Consider the following 4,795-nt stretch of genomic DNA (forward strand, 5'->3'; position numbering starts at 1 on the left):
TCTCGCTTATCAATTTCTTCCTTTCTTCCCTTCCCTTCCTTACCCTTCCCCTCCCCTCCCCCCCTACCCCCCCCCCACTCCACCCGCAACGTCTTTCCATCAAGCAATCGCTCTTAGAACTTTTATTCTTCTCCATTCTTTTCGCTTCTTTCCCCTCCCTCCTTTTTTTTTCTCTCTCTCTCTCTCTCTCATTCTCTTTGCCTCGGTTTCATTGATACAGATACCAATGGCACACAGGGTCAGTACAAAGAGCAGTGCCAGTGCCTCTTACGCGGCGCTGGGCACTTAGCGGAGACTTCTGAAGTGTAGTAAGGTAATCTTCGATCTACATTCGAGTGTAGAAGGTAGGCTTATAAACTCTTTGATCGAGAGGGAGAATGTGGAGGGAAGGGCGTGGGAGTGGGAGGAGGGAGTGGGGGTTGAGAGTGGGTGGAGGGGGTGGAGGGTATGAGTGAGCGTGAAGGAGGGAGAATGTGGAGGGAAAGAGGTGGGAGTGGAGCGTGGGAGTAGGGGGTGAGAGTGGGGGGAGGGGGCGGAGGGTAGGAGTGAACGTGAATGTGGAGGGTAGGGGGTGGGAGTGGGGCGTGGGAGTAGGGGGTAAGAATGGTGGGAGGGGGTGGAGGGTAGGAGTGAGCGTGAAGGAGGGAGAATGTGGAATAAAGGGGGTGGGGGTGGGGAGTGAGGATGAGAGTGGGGATGGGTGAACGGGGTGTAGTGGGGGGTGGCTGAAAGAGGTTGAAAAAGGGTACGAGAGGTGGAGAGAGGGGGGAGAGGGGTTAGTGAAAGAGGTAGAGGGGGCAGAGGCCGGGAGATAGATAGATGTACATATAGACAGACAACGATTTAGATAGGTAGACAGATAGATATACAGATAGCTAGACAGCGAATTAGATAGGTAGACAGATAGACAAATAGATGAGTAGACAGATAGATAGACAAATAGATAGATAGATAGACAAATAGACAGATAGTGAGAATAATAAATTAATCAATTAGTTGATAGATAGATGGAACGATAAACAGGAAGAGATAATTATAAGAAAAGCTTAATTAGCGCAGAATCTCTAGTATATTAAAATACAAAGCCATGTTGTGTATAACCATATAATATTGTGCATGACTTGAACGTCTTCTGTAATTATGCTATTTCACGTCCATACCGCATGTACCCAGACGCCATACACATATGCAAGCGCACACACACAAAACACACACACACACACACACACACACACACACACACACACACACACACACACAAGCACACGCACACGCACACGCACACGCACACACACACACAAACACACAAACACACACACACACACACACACACACACACACACACACGCACACACACACACACACACACACACACAACCCCAGTACATTTAAACCCCAATAACCCGTTTGATCGTCGCCAAGCTGCATTTCCCCACCAACAACACACATCATCTGCATAGCCGTTATGTGGCAGAAATCTTCTTAACACTTTACAAACCCCTCCGTGACGGGGCGATAATGAGCAGCCTCAATCCGTTGCGCTCAGACAAACACACAAGCAAATAAAAAAAAACGAGCGACGAAAATACACAAAAGCAGGCCATGTGAAAAGGCTAAGGAATGTGAAGAAAGTAAAAAAATAAAAATAATAATAAAAAATAAATAAAAATGAAAAAAACAAAACAAAACAAAGAGAAAGAAGCGACAACGATTAAGGGACGGCAATGCAAGAAGAGGGGGGGGGGAGGGGGAAGGGGGGGGGGAGAGGGAGGGAAGGAAGGAGGGAGGGAGGGAGATAAAGGAAAGAAAGAAAATGAAAAAGAATCGGGGAAAAAACCGGGTGATTTTTTCTATCTCTTTCTCGATCTTTATTTCTTCCCCGTCCCACTCCCTCCCCTCTCCCTCCGCCTCCAACCCTCCCCACTACCCCACCCCCCCTATCTCTCTCTCTCAGTCTCTCCTTCTCCCTCTCCCACCCTCCTTCCCCTAACCCCCCATCTCTCCCTCCCTCCACACCCCCTTCCCCTGTCCCTCCAACCTCCACGCCCCCTTCCCCTGTCCCTCCAACCTCCCTCCCTCCCTCCCTCCCTCCCCACCTTCCCCCCTAGATTTTTTTAGTCTTATCAAAGGACTTTCTACATCCCTTCTTCCTCCTGTCAACAAAGCGGAGGGAGTACCTGGATCGACCCGCTCCTACTTAAGACGCGATGGTCCCTCCAGCAGGTGATGGGCGATAGGGAAAGCAGGGAGGGCGGCCTGCCTGCTTCACCAACCGACCCACCGACGGACAGACCAACCGACAGACAGACCAACCGACAGACAGACCAACCGACAGACAGACCAACCGACAGACAGACCAACCGACAGACCGACAGACAGATCAATCGACAGACCGACAGACAGACTAACCGACAGACCGACAGACAGACCAACAGACCGATAGACAGATCAATCGACAGACCGACAGACAGACCAACCGACAGACCAACAGACCGATAGACAGATCAATCGATAGACCGACAGACAGACCAACCGACAGACAGAATAATCGACAGACCGACAGACAGACCAACAGACCGATAGACAGATCAATCGACAGACCGACAGACAGACCAACAGACCGATAGACAGATCAATCGACAGACCGACAGACAGATCAATCGACAGACCGACAGACAGACCAACCGACAGACAGATCAATCGACAGACCGACAGGCAGACCAACCGACCCACCGACAAACAGCCTAACCGACCCACCCGACAGACAAACCAACCGACAGCCCAACAGACCGAATGCTACGAGAGGGAACCCAATACAGCGTTGATGAGGACGTGGTTCCTTACGCTCGGCACGCTATGCGAACTGGCGAGAAACGCGGCCACGGAAACTATGCTTACAAGAATTACCTTCGATTATTGATGCTGTAGGTAGCGATGGAGAATATGAGTTATCATCACTCATACCGTGGCCTGCCGTTGGTGTTATAAGCAGCGACGAAGATGATAAGGGTTAACAGCGTCAATATTCCGGCCGGTTGATGTTAAAGGAGAAGTTATGGGTTATATGCGTCGAGAGAGACATTCTGGATGATGCTATGGTCAATAGTAAATATGTTGCCAACGACAGAGTTTTCAAGAAATAAGAAAATGAACTTCTGTCTTAACTAGATCTCTCTTTTTTTTATTTGTGGGGGGAGGGTGGTTTTCATCTACTTTCATTTAATTCAAAATATCCACGAAAGAAAAGTAGAACCAGCATGAACACACACACACACACACACACACACACACACACACACACACACACACACACACACACACACACAGAATTGGAAAATAAATACGACATTCGAATATTCTATCACTCTGAAATTGAGCGAGAAACCCATTTCTAACTTCCGACAGCATGGCCATCCCAAGGCCCCGGCTCCACATGCTAACTCAATCGGGTTCCACAAGTCAGACTCAGCCCAGGTCCACCTCCACCTCCAAGCCCCAGCCGCTCCCGTATCGCCTCCACATGGACCTAAATGGTGTTAGCACTCCACAATGATACCTAACGAAGTTCTAAGAAGTTCATAAACTTTAGGTAATCACAGTAGGGTCTAGGTGAAGGATGGCCTTTGTCTGGCTTCCCTCGGGCTTGTCAGATGGGAGATCATCGCTTACTTTTGTCCCGAAGTTAGCAAAGGCCAGTGGAACCCCGACTTAATCCTCCACCTCCCCACAGACAGACAGCAGATATATATATATAGAGAGAGAGAGATACATAGATAGATAGACAGATAGATAGGTAAACAGATAGACAGCCAGCGAAGCTCAGGCACACATCTTCTCTTCTATTCTATTAGCCTTTGTGGGGTCCCGCGTGTTGCTTCTCCAGGAAGGACAAAGTGGTTTGCCTTAAATGGTTAATAATTCGTGTATGTACATATATACAACCATACATGTACACATTCTCTGTCTTTATATATATATATATATATATATATATATATATATATACAAGTTATATTTATACATATACATATACATTCACACACACACACATATATATGCGTGTCTGTGTGTGTGTGTATATATATATATACATATATATACATATATATACATATACATACATATATTTATACCCATAACCATACCTATATCTATACTATATATATACTATATCTATAACTATATCTATAACTATACATATGTTTGTATGTATGCATATGTGTGTGTGTGTGTGTGTGTGTGTGTGTGTGTGTGTGTGTGTGTGTGTGTGTGTGTGTGTGTGTGTGTGTGTGTGTGTATGTATGTATGTATGTATGTATGTATGTATGTATGTATGTATGTATGTATGTATGTATGTATGTATGTATGTGTGTGTAGGTATAATATTTATATATAAATACACACACACACACTCACACACTCACACACTATATATATACATATATATATATATATATATTATATATATATATTCACAAAAGCACTACATTACATTGTGTCATATGAACTAAAAAGTATTCAGCCTTTGCTAAAACACGACAATTTTAATCGCAAAAGATAAAATAACATTAACATTTAACAAATGATTATGCAATTCCTATTAAAGTTAACGCAAATGCACTGTCAGACTTTGTTAAAAGCCAGTGAAACAAAACATCAAATCCAACAAATACAGGCAAAACAAACACAAGCAGAAGCATACACACCCCCCTACACGCACACACACACACACACACACACACACACACACACACACACACACACACACACACACACACACACACACAAGCACACG

This window comes from Penaeus chinensis, chromosome 35, assembly GCF_019202785.1.
Source record: "Penaeus chinensis breed Huanghai No. 1 chromosome 35, ASM1920278v2, whole genome shotgun sequence".
In the NCBI taxonomy this organism is placed as follows: Eukaryota; Metazoa; Arthropoda; class Malacostraca; order Decapoda; family Penaeidae; genus Penaeus; species Penaeus chinensis.